The sequence below is a fragment of the Nicotiana tabacum genome, chromosome 2 (genome assembly GCF_000715075.1).
Source record: "Nicotiana tabacum cultivar K326 chromosome 2, ASM71507v2, whole genome shotgun sequence".
NCBI lineage: Eukaryota > Viridiplantae > Streptophyta > Magnoliopsida > Solanales > Solanaceae > Nicotiana > Nicotiana tabacum.
The window spans coordinates 128,984,893-128,998,292 of record NC_134081.1 but is presented as its reverse complement, the minus strand read 5'-3'; positions in this window follow the sequence as shown (position 1 = coordinate 128,998,292).

Genomic DNA, 13,400 nt, shown 5'->3' with positions numbered 1-13,400 from the left:
ATATTATCCATGCAGCATATATACTAACATTCATACAGCCGTAGAAGACTCCGGTATAAGTTAAAAGAAAGAATTGATCCCAGGGCATAGACAAAGGATTGAATTGTTAGAAAATTATATCATTGATATTCCATAGCATTCATGAAAGACTAAAATAATAACCAATATCATGAGCTGCAGATCGGAAGATAGTTCAAGCCTACATGAAGGTTGATCAGAGGGAAGAGGAAACTACAGAGTTACATCAACTAAGTAAATCAGCAATCTGATTATTGGACACAAAAAATTATAGACCTCATGATTGAGAACATTACAGGATCACTCTTAACTATCAGAGGTACAAGAGATATAGTACAATAGCCATATTTTATAACGGCTCTATGATAAAGCCAGTTAGAAGAGTACAAGCCTAATAAGAAGTCAGTATGAAGCTCTCACCGGATTGTGTATGCACCAGAGGTGCAAGTATTATAATAAAACTTCAAGTTATGGACATAAATTATACCTCTGTGGAAGGGGGGTCATGAAATAAATAGAAGATACAATGCAAGATTTTAAGGTAGTAAGGTAAAGGTGAACAACATACGAAATACTCAAATGCAGACAGTTGTGGATAGTCCATACTTCAGATTGAAGGTTAAAAGCGCAGGGATTCAGTATCCAGGAATGATAGCGGCATCGTCAGCGGCATGTCTTCCAGCCTGTGGTTTCTAGGTATCGAAAAGCCTGATTATGAGAGTAACGAAGAGTTAGAGATAATGTGATGTCTCTCTTGATGTCCCAGAATGACATAAGGAAATATATGGTGCAACCAAGTTGAAGAAAGGTTGCGAATAGTATAAATGGATATGTGTAGGTCGCAAGCTAAAGTATGGTGGAGCGACAAGGTTTTAGGACGACATGAGTAAGGATGACGAGAATGGATAAGTCCTCAGGATTAAGCCCATGAAAACAAGAGAGTTGATAGTTCCTCTAAGTTATAGAGAGCTCAGTATAGCCTGAATGAACTCAAAGGAGTCTAAGACTAATAGCATTTAGAAAAGATGGAATGCTGCCCTGGTAGTAGAATGAGGGTGTAATTGTGATAGATAAAGGATGATGTTGGGCCTTCGATTGAGTAATGACTTAAAGAGGATTTCATGAATCATACGGGATTAAAATACTCATGTAAGGTGAGTCATCTTGGGATAAGCAACGAAGAGTAACCTGGAGTTTGGTAGCAGACCTCAGTAACGATAAATCGAGGTAAGAGTTATGGTATATTATGACCTATTTAGATGCAGTAAAGTCATGCGGATAGATAACCGGGCCTATGAAATAAGATATAGCAATATTCGTAAGTTCGACAAAGTACCGAGTGAAGAACTTCAGTATACCTATATATGCCCAGAGAGACATCTTGTCAAGCTCTGTATATATTTACAAGGTGAGGCCTAGAGATGGGCTAAAAGCTGGAGGAAAAAAAAGAGAGAAGAGTCGCATAGGTGCACTTACAAGGTCAGAGTCGTACGGGCTGAATGATAGAAGGTAGCAATGGTTACGAGATTGGAAGAATTCCGACCATAAGTCGTGGTCTGAGAAAGAGGCCTAACGGGGGGAATGCCCTGGCCTTTGGAATTATTCACAAAACAGTTGCCTAGATTGCAAGGAGAGTACTAAAGTATTCGAATGACATAAGTCATGAAAATGATAAGTGCATTAGTCAACATTCGAGGACGAATGTTCCAAAAAAGGGGAATGATGTTACACCCCATTTCTTCATACGTGGAAGTACGCCATAAGTAAATTGATATAATCTCGGAAATGATATATTACATTCCGCATTTCCGTACGTTAAAGTTTCGTCGTAAGCTAATCGACGTAAGTTCGGGAATGAGATTATTTGAGATTATAAGCATTATGCTATTTCAAACAAGTGATAAGTAAATTCGTGAAGGTGAGAGGGTAAGCAAATCGAAGAAAATTAATTTTGTCAAAGCAAAAATATCCAGTATTTATGGACTACTGTCATACAAGGTACCATATGACCATAATAGTAAGGTGTACAAAGTGTGTTAAAAGTGAGTAGTATTTTGAGTAATTTGAAATAATTCTTAATTATGTGGAAAATTTAATTATTGGTTAATGGGGGATTAACAAATTAATTAAGTGGATATTTATTGGATAAATATTAACCCCCAATGTGGAAGCCATATAAGATTAACTAAGTGACTCTTAAAAACACAAACGAGGTGGCAAATGTGGATGAAGTTGCCGAGAAACTTTGCAACAAATAAGAAGGCAATTGTTGTCTTCCTAGTGGTCACGGCAAAGAGGGAACATGAGACTTAATTATAAACCCCTTTCTTTGAATATTTCTTTATGTAAGGAAATCCTCCCTAGAAGCTAACAAAACAAAATACTTTACCTTGTATGGAGCTTTGCACTTTCAAATATCCTTTCATGGTTATTTGGATCTTTACTTGTGGAGCCAAAAGTTTTGTAGTACAATAATGCGGATGAAGATTATGACAAACTGAGGATGCAGCTACAACGAAAATCCTTATGAGATTAAATTATGTAATAGCAACGTGACTTGCAATTCTAAGAGAATACAGTACAATCTTTCTCAAGAATATCATACGGATTCTTTCCCTACTTCGATCTGCCGTAACATGTTTTGTCGCAATTGATGTGTATTAGAGGGATTGTCAAGAGAATCGACTCAAGTATGTTAAGGATAAAAATTTTCTTCATTTTGGCATGATCTCATAACTACATGTGTTTGATATCAAGGCATAAAAAGAAGTTCTTACTCCCGAATTTATTACATTATCCTAATCTCATATATTACTGTAATTTCCCTTATCGGGACTTTATATTCAATTGAGTATATATATATATATATATATATATATATATATGTCTTCTTTTAGTGAAGAGAATAGATAGTCTATATATATATATATAGTATTACAATATTTTCACCACCATCGAGCTATAATCGGTGGGCAGGCCCCTATTGGGCAACCTCTGATCAGATGGTAAGTTATATATCGAGCCTGTTGTGGCCGAGCGCCTATGAGCGAGCCCAGTTGGCCGAGATACAGAGCCTAGTATAGCCGAGCGCCTATGAGCGAGCCTACTACGGCAGAGAAGTTAAATATACCGAGCCTTATAAGGCCGAACAGTTATTTTACTTACTATATTGAGAGAGTTGAGTCAGTATCAGTAGGTGAGCATATCTTCAGATTATCTTTGATTCCTAGTTACTTTCAGTTATTATATTATCAGTTCAGTTTCAGCTTTTAGTTATTATGTTGCCTTACATACTCGGTACATTATTTCGTAATGACGTCCCTTTTCTGGGGACGCTGCATTTCATGCGTGCAGGTTGAGACAAACAGATGGGTAGACCTCCTCAGTAGGTGTTGCCCGAGTTCAGCTTGATCGGTAAGCTCTGTGTCATTCGCAGTTGCCGAGTCCAGAGTTTTATGTACATATTGTGTATATATATGTTATGGATAGGTCGGGAGCCTGTTCCGATCATAGTACATCCATTAGTAGAGGCTTGTAGACATATCCTGTCAGTTAGTACAATATGTTGGACTTGTAAGCCTCGTATGTATATTTTGTTGGTTTGGCCTTTGAAGGTATGTAATTTCTACCTAATGTGAGTTTAATACATAGATTATGGGTAGATATTAACATGAAAATTTATGGAAATCGTGGTTTTAGATGAAAAATCTGGGTTTTGATAAAAATGGGATTTTACCAGAAAAATGTTTATGGAACTTGGTGAAAAGTATATATTTATGTTCCTAAACTTTCTTTGAAACTTTCCGGAATCCGGGCACGTGGGCCCGGGGGTGAATTCTTAGAATCTTACATTTAGGGTTGGGTAACTTCATTAATAGTTGGAATACGAATTTTTGAGCATGAATTGATTAGTTTATATACTATTTGATTAGTTTTTGATTGATTCGGCACCGACTTGAGGGTGTGAGCGCATTCTTGAACCGGGAAGTAGGCTTGAGGCGAGGTAAGTCTCTTTTCTAACCTTGTAAGAGGGAATTAACCCCATAGGTGAACTTAAATCAATATGTACTTCTAATTGTGGGGGCTACGCACACACGATGTGACGAGAGTCTATGTGTAGCTACTATTCATGATTATGTCCGTGTAGATTTAGGCTTACACCATGATTTGTTGCTACCGTTGCTTGATTATATTTACTAACTGTTGGATTAAAGTGGAGGTTGAGAATCTCAATATTTTTAAGTTCCACGTTGAATTTCTTATGTTAATGAGGTTAGAGATCCCAGAGTGGAAATGGGAGCGGATCAGCATGGACTTCGTAGTTGGGCTCCCACGGACTTCGAGGAAGTTTGATGCTATTTGGGTTATTGTGGATCAGCTGACCAAGTCCGCGCACTTCATTCCAGTTGGCACTACATACTCTTCAGAGCGGTTGCCTGAGATTTACATCCGAGAGATTGTTCGAATGCATGGTGTCCCAGTTTCCATCATTTTAGATAGGGGCATTCCGTTTACATCGTAGTTTTAGAGGGTCGTGCAGCGAGAGTTGGGTAGTCAGGTTGAGTTAAGCACAACTTTTCACCCTCAGACGGACGGGCAGTCCGAGCGCACTATTCAAATATTGGAGGACATGTTACATGCTTGTGTCATTGACTTTGGGGGTTTATGAGATTAGTTTTTGTCGCTCGTGGAGTTTACATATAACAACAGTTGTCAGTCGAGCATTCAGATGGCTCTATACGAGGCTTTATATGGGAGGAGGTGTAGATCTCTAGTGGGATGTTTTGAGACAGGTGAGGCTAGGTTCTTGGGCACAAACTTGGTCCAGGATGCATTAGATAAGATGAAATTGATTTAGGAGCGGCTTCGCACGACACGGTCTAGGCAGAAGAGCTACACGGATAGGAAGGTCTGTGATGTGTCTTTTATGGTTGGGGAGAAGGTTTTGCTGAAGGTATCACCCATGAAGGGTGCTTTAGAAGATAGGGGAGGTGGCATATAAGCTTGCCTTGCCGCCCAGCTTGTCGAGTGTGCATCTAGTGTTTCATGTTTCCATGCTCCGAAAGTATGTTAGCAATCCATCCCATTATTTTAGACTTCAGCACGGTTTAGTTGGAGGGTGATATGACTTATGATGTGGAGCCGGTGGCCATTTTGGATCGGCAAGTGCGAAAGTTGAGGTCAAAGGACATAACTTTGGTGAAGGTGCAGTGAAGAGGTCAGCCTGTGGAGGAGGCCACCTGGGAGACCGAGCGGGAGATGGGAGCAAATATCCACGCCTATTCGAGACTCCATGTATGTTTCTAGACCCGTTTGAGGATGAACGGATGTTTAAGAGGGGGAGGATATAACGACCCGACCGGTCGTTTCAGGAGTAATAGCCCCATTTTTCCCATTTCTGCTTCCTTTTGTGCTTTTCAACTATGTTATGATAAACCGGGTTAGTTGGTTCGGGTCCAGAGTAGTTTCGGAGTGGATTGAGACACTTAGTCTCTTATTTAGAAACTTAAGTTAAAAAAGTCAACCGGATGTTGACTTATGTGTAAACGATCTCGGAATTGAATTTTGATGGTTCCATTAGCTTCGTTTGGTGATTTTGAACTTAGGAGCATGTCCGGAATGTTATTTGGAGGTCCGTAGAGGAATTAGGCTTGAACTGGCGAAAGTAGGAAATTTGGCGATTTCGGTCGGCGGTGGAAAATTTGATATCGGGGTCGGAATGGATTCTGGAAGTTGGAGTAGGTTCGTGATGTCATTTGTGACGTGTGTAAAATTTGAGGTCATTCGGACGTTGTTTAGTAGGTTTCGGCGTCGTTTGTGAAATTCGGAAGTTTAGAAGTTCTTAGGCTTGAATCCGAGGGTAATTTTATGTTTTGATGTTGTTTTGAGTGATTTGAAGGCTCGACTAACTTTGTATGTTGATATATGACTTGTTGGTATTGTTGGTTGAGGTTCCGAGGGGCTTAGGGTAATTCTGGGTGGTTAACGGATTGTTAGAAGTTGGAAAAATGCAGTTGAAGCTGCTGCTACTGGTATTTCCGCACCTGCGGAGGCGGAACCGCAGGTGCAAGGTCGCTGGTGCGCTTGGTAAGCCGCATATGAGGACATAGAGGACCTGGGCTGGAACCGTAGGTACGTAGAAGTGGTCGCATCTGCGAGCTCGCAGATGCGAGGCGGAGTCGCAGATGCGGAAATGAGGAGGGCTGGCAGTGGCCGCAAGTGCGAGGTCTTTTCCTAACCTGCGAGGTCGCAGAAGCGGATAGGGAGCCCAGGTGCGGCGATGGGAACTTAAGTGATTTTCCGCAGATGCGGAGATTTGTGCGCAAAAGCGGCTCCGCAGGTGCGCATTTTGAGCCGCAGGTGCGAAAAACATGGGCAGAACCTATAGATAGAAGACTTCGCGAATATTTGTTCATTTCCACCATTTTCAAGCCGGACCTTGGAGCTTTTGGAGTGCTTTTTGAAGGGGATTCAAGGATATTCACTGAGGTTAGTTTCTTGAGCTCTAATACTCCTAGATATGGTGTTTTCCCATTGTTTTCTCACCTAATTAGTAGGATTTTTGAAGCGAAATAAGGGGTTAGGGCTTGGGATTTTGGAGAGAGAAATTTGGGGATTTGAAAAACCAAATGAGGTCGGATTTTGATGAATTTAGTATGGGTAGACTCGGTAGTGAATGGGCTTTCGAGTTTTTTGACTTTCATCGGATTTTGATACGTGGGCCTGGGGGCCGGTTTTGAGTGAATTTCGGGATTTGGCCCATAATCTGGTATTTTCCTTATGGGATTCATTCTTTAGCTCATATTGATCGTATTTTATTGATTATGGCTAGATTCAGGTCATTTGGAGGTCGGTTCGAAAGGAAAGGGCATTTCAGAGTAGGAGTTCTACGCTGTTGAGGTAAGTAATATTTTTAAATCTGGTCTTGAGGGTATGAAACCCGTAGTTTGGTATAATGTGACTATTTGAAGGTGGCACCCATGCTAGGTGATGGGCGTGTGGGTGTACGCCATGACGGATTGAGACTTGGTCCGTTCCGGGAGACTGTGAAGTCTAATAGACTTTAATTGTGTGTATAGGCATTCCTCTCTACTAGAACTTGACTACTTTTCATGTTAGAAATCATGCTTAGGCTATATTCCTGCTCTGGGTAGTTATATTCACTCATAGTGATTCTTGTACATGTTTACCTCAGTCTCTGTTATTTTTCCCCGATGATATAATGTAACACTTTGATTTGGACTGTTTTCCCTTTCTTTGTTGAGAGTTGTGAGATTAGAGAGGTTCATGACTGATTAAGGCCGAGGGCCTGGTTTTGAGGTATCGTTCTATGGCACGTGAGTTCTCTGTATAGCACGTGAGTTGTCCCTGCACCACATCAGTTGACCGTGCAGATTATAGTGCTTGGGCTGTAGGAGCCCGTCATGAGTCTAAACACCCCCAGTGAGCACAGGTACCTATTAAGCATGTGCATTGAGGGCTGAGAGTTGAGTGTCGAGTTGTTGAGAGTTGGAGTGACTATTACTCTAAGAGGTTGTACTTGTTTTTCCTTTATTGATGCATTTAGTTCTATCTATCATTGTTGTGAAATTCCTGAAGGAATTCTATATTCGGAGTACCTGCACTTTAACTATATAAAACTGGCTTGACTTAAACTGCCTGATTTTAAGGTATGTCTATTCTTTGCTGGAATTATTAAAAATGAACTGTACTGTATAGCTCATTAGTTCTTCTCGGTTCGTTATTTATTTCTGTTACTTTCTGAGTTGGTTGTACTCATGCTACACCATACACTTCATGTGCAAATCCAGGTGTGTTTGATCACGGAGGTCATTGAGTTCCGGCGCGATCGAGTGCCGGAGACTACGAAGTAGCTGCCGGCGTCCGCAGGACGTTGTCTCTCCTTCAATATTTGTTTCTGTCTTTTATTGATACTTAGACACTGTTTGTATTAGTTTGGTTATCTAGATGCTCATGTCTTAGTGACACCCCAATGTTTGGGATTGGTTTCTGCATTTTGATTCTATATTGAGTTCAACTTTTGTTTTATGAAAATTTCTGATATGAAAAAGTTTTAAACTACCTCTTCTATTGAATTACTAGAGTATTTTGGGAAAGTCAGCTTGCCTAGTACCATCGATAGGTGCCATCAAGACAGGTTAGAGTTTTGGGTCGTGACACCACTTCAAACCATATAGTTTCCCAAGTTCTATGCCATGCAAATACTATTCAAGGATCCATCATGTCATCAAAGAAAAGTCATCCATGTCAAGACAAAAATTTACACAAATCCAATGGCATGAAAATACTATTCATTGGTCCCTTTACCATCATCCATGTCTTGTCCAAACTAATTTCAAAACCCAAGGCCATAAAAATTGTTTTTTCCAATTCTTGATCATGCTTTTATGTTTTGTCTATTATCAAAATAAGGATCTTACATTGTAAGGCTTTTATGTTTGTTGTACTTTTTATGCACCACTTGTACTATGTGATTAAATAAGAGTAGTGCATGAGGATATATCCCAGGTAAGTACCGATTCCTCGTAAGATTCTTCTGAAGAAGAACTTCCTCCCATTTTCATGAATTAGCCCAGGGAACTAGAGGTCTCCAAAGTTGACGATAATCAAGATAGGATGATTGATCAGCCCATTCTACAAAGGAGATATGATTCTACTACAACCAAGAAGATAATGAATAATGATTTAATCATAGGAAAGAAATATTGCTCATGCAAGACGCCAAGGAAGAAGTTCAGAAGATTCAGGTTTCCCAAATTCTCAAGCGACAAGTCCAGGTTTAGAAGGAAAACAAAATACTTTAGAAGGAGAAGGTCGGGCAATGCAAGGAGAAATATAGCCTGTTCTATTTGTAATAAAGTAGGACATTTTGCGCGGAATTGCCCGTAGTTCAAATAGTCTATTAATCTTCTCTCTAAAATAACAGATTATAGAAGCATTCATTTTAGTGAGGATGATGATTTTGAATGATTCTTTTCACAGGAAGATGAGCCCACATAAGAGATTCTCTTTTCCTTGTATGTTTATGAGGAATAAGGTGATGATCATTACCAAATTTCAGAACCAAAGCCAAAGGTGAAAGAAGAGATCCATAGCATAATGGTGATATCACAAATAGCAATCAAAGTCTATGTATGTAAGTGGGACAAACCAACACATGGGAAGAGAACCACATCATCACAGTGATCTCGCAAGCAGAAATCAATCCAAGTGGGGAAAACCAACACATGTCATAATTTTTCTTTGACACGAGAGCAGCCTCCTCACTCATTATCCTGTGATTGGTAGTTAATTACCAACCACTCAATAAACTTCTTTTGGATGACAAGTTTCTTATCCCAAATAAGCTCACTCTTTTCTCCCAACTTGCCAAAGCAAAAACAATTTCTAAGTTTGATATACTGTTTCAGCAAATTAGCTCATTATGAAGGTATCGACTGTTTGTGTGTTATCATATCACATCCCAGTGGTATTAGCTTGGCTTTATGCTCAAACTGGGGGGTGGTTTGACGGCATACAACAACAATATACCAACCAGACATCATCCACAGATTTCCTCCTTCAATCACCACCCAATCTTCTTCACTGCTCCCAGAACACACAAGAACCTGGGAGCAGAATCTTTCCTCTTAATTTGTTTGCTACATTGTGCAGGTCCCACAGACAGGCTCAGCTTATTGAGGTATCAGCATGGATTGATATTAGCATACCAAGTGCTCGAGCACCTGTAGTTGTATCAATTTTCACACGCCACTAACACCATTATGCTAAGTGGACACAACTACAGTCAATCCTCAGTTGCAAGATCCCAAGGACATTTGATACGCTCTATGGATCCTTCAAGACAGAATCATGAGTATTCATTGGTGCTACAAGTGCAACTGTGCTTATATGAATACATCAACATAACATCATTTCATAGCAATATAATGCAGTATTGTTTGGCACAACTATTTACTTCTGATGCGGTAGTTTTGAATATAATATTTGGTGTCGTATCAATTCCCAGTGGTATTAGCATGTTACCATGCTCATTCTCAGTGTTGGTTGACAACTTACAAATTCAATACTTCAACAAGGCAGGTTTCAGTTTCCAACAGACTCATTTGAAGCTTGAAGATGAATGCATCACAACAAGTTCGACGTTGGAGTTTCAAATCTTCAGCACCATATTGAGGATATCCGACAACCAATTCTTTACGGCATGTGGATTAATACATACCTACTTCATTGGATTGCAACAAATGGCGCCTGGTGAGAGCATTGTTGGTGCTACATGGAATTGGTTGCAATTGGTGTGTGGATTTATTGTCGTCGGCAACAATTGGATGTTTCAAATTATTTACTTTGTAATTTCCATTAATCATTAGGCTACTGCTCCACTGTATTTGGTAGCAATAGCCTTTGGTTTTATTTTATTCTTTGTACTTGGATAGTTTGTACCTTTGACCCAGTTTGGAAATTATTATATATAACAACTACTTACCTAGTGGTATATTTGGTAAAAAAAAATAAGATTTTTTGCAATTAGGAATCCTCCCACATGATAGGGCAAAAACTAGTTTTTGTATTCCCGACTCCATTTTAAGTGGAAAGTCATACCTTTCAGTTAAAAATCTATTTCATCTTTGTTTCAAAAGGCCATGATAAAAATATTTCAGCACATCCTCCATATATCACTTGTTTATATTAACAATATTTTACTATTCAGTGATAGTTGGGAAGAGCACATAAATTTTCTCAATCATTTTGCATCTTTAGTGGGAAATATGGCATCTTTCTTTCGGCTAAAAAATATTTTTCGGAAAAAAGAAGTTTGATTTTTTGGGCATGCATTTTCCCATGGAGAATATACCCAGGTCCTCATATTTCTAAGTAACTTATCAAGTTACTCGATACTGGGTTCACAACGACACAAATCCAAGAGTTTTTGGGAAAAATAAATTATGCGAGAGATTTTATTCCTAATGTTTTTACATATATTTCTCCTCTCCCAAAAATGTTGAAGAAAAATGCTCAGCCATGGGGCAAGGAACAAAATGATGTAGTGAAAAAAAATAAAAGTGATATCCCAAAGTGTCAAATCTTTGCACATTTCCTCCAATGGAAAGAAAATATTGCATACTGATGCCCGTAATTAATTTTGGAGCGCATTTGTTTGAGAAAGAAAATGGTCAGAGAAAAATATGTGGTTACGCCAGTGGAAGATTCAAGGATGCCGAACAACACTATCATTACATTTTCAAGGAGATTATAACACTAAAAATGAGATTAAAATGTTTAATTTTTTTCTAATTCACTCACAATTTCTTATAGAGATGGATATGAAGGCTTTTCTGATGATGATCCGGTTGAATCCAAAGGTCATTCTGAATTAGCAAATCTCGGATGGACTCAATGGTTTCTCCATACAAGTTTTAGCCCAAGCACATTAAAGGGAAAGATAATGTTTTTACTGATATCCTTTGAAGGCAATGTGATTTTTTCAAAAGGTTTCTGCAACAAAAGCACATGAAGATGAATAAATCAGCAGTTCAAATGTTCATGTTCTCAGATGAGCCATGCCCAGGTTCTCCATAATTACATCACCCGCCAAAGTTGTTTGATTTTTCAGATCCTATTGATCCGTCCATCTTATTAGGGCAAAAAGTTTTGATGAACTCCAGGTTTTTTGAAACTAAAGAGGTTCTATACTAGCACCTTTTGATGATAATCCGGAATATTCACTATGCCATGTGTTCATAGCATAGGCCAAGAAGTTTCCAAAGGATCTTTTATGGTTCACTTGGTATCTCTGTCATCAATACCACAATCTCATAGAATTCAGGTGCCGTGATTTTCAAGACTTTGAAAATCTCGTACCTTTCCTAAAAATATTTCTGTTGTGGTTCAAACCTCAAAAATATTAGGTTCATTATTTTCATTCTTGTGGAGTCAAAATATTTATGTTCCACACACCATTTAGTGGGATCAAAAGAACTATAAAGGTGATGCATACGATGACATTTTTGTTTCATTATCCAGTCATAGCAATGGAAAAGGAGCACGCTGGTGCTCATAGGCTCATTTTTCAGCAAAATAAGAGACTTCGAGAGGAGATATGGCCAGGGGATTAAAGAAGTTTGAATTATTCATCCACCCACCTCATTTGGAAAAATGTTAAGACATCATAATACTCACCAGACACCTATGACATTTATCTAGCAAAAATTGCTAAGATCAATTTAAATGGGGAATATCTGTACTTCGTCGCTGAAGAAGAAAATTAAACGAACAGGAAATATAGAAGAAAATAATTCGCACGCAAAGAGATATTTCACAAGAGCTGAAAAGTGAAGGCTATAAGGGTTAAAAGAAAAGCATAATGCATAATCATAAGCCAATAAATAATTTGCATAAGTCTTCTAAACCTTTTTAGCCAACTTCCCTTCCATAATCCCCCTTTTCCAAACTAAAAACTGCACAAGTGTCTAAAATAATTTTCACCTCTTAACCCCCTAGGTAAATACCCATTTGAAGAAATAAAAGTATGCACACCTTTTTTATCTTTTTCATCACTCTACCCCACAAGAAATTACTATGAAAAAAAAACTGCACAAGTTTTTCACTTTTTAGCCACTTTAACCCACCAAAAGTTACCATAAAATCCAAGTATATCGATTAATCTTCCTACCCATGTCAAGCCATAAATTTCCCCAAGTTCTATGCCATCCAAATACTATTCAAGGGCCCCATGTGTCATCAAAGAAAAGTCATCCATGTCAAGCAATACATTTACACAGAACCAATGCCATGCAAATACTATTCATGGGTTACTTTGCCATCATCCATGTCTTGTCCAAACCAATTCTAAAATATAAGGCCATACAATTTGTTTTCTAGTTCTTGATCATGCTTTTATGTTTTGTCCATTAGCCAAATAAGGGCTTTACATTGTAAAATTTGTATGTTAGTTGTACTTGTTTTACACTAGTTGTACTATGTAATTAAATAAGGGTAGTACATGAGGATAGTTCGGAGGTAAGTACTGATTCCTGTCAAGATTCCTCAAAAGAAGAACTTCTTTGTATTTTCATGAATCAGCCCAGGGAACCCAATATTTCCGAAGTTGACGATGGTTAAGATGGGATGACTGATAAGCCCATGCCAGAACGGAGATATGATTCTGCCACAACAAAACAGATAATGAAGAATGATCCAGCACTTGATAGAGCTTGCGCTAGGTCTGAATTTAATCACAGGAAAGAAACATTGCTCATGCCAGGCGCTAAGGAAGAAGTTCAAAAGATTTGGGTTGCCTAAATTCTCAGGCGACATTTCTAGGTTCAAAATGAAAATAAAATACTTCAGAACGAGAAGGT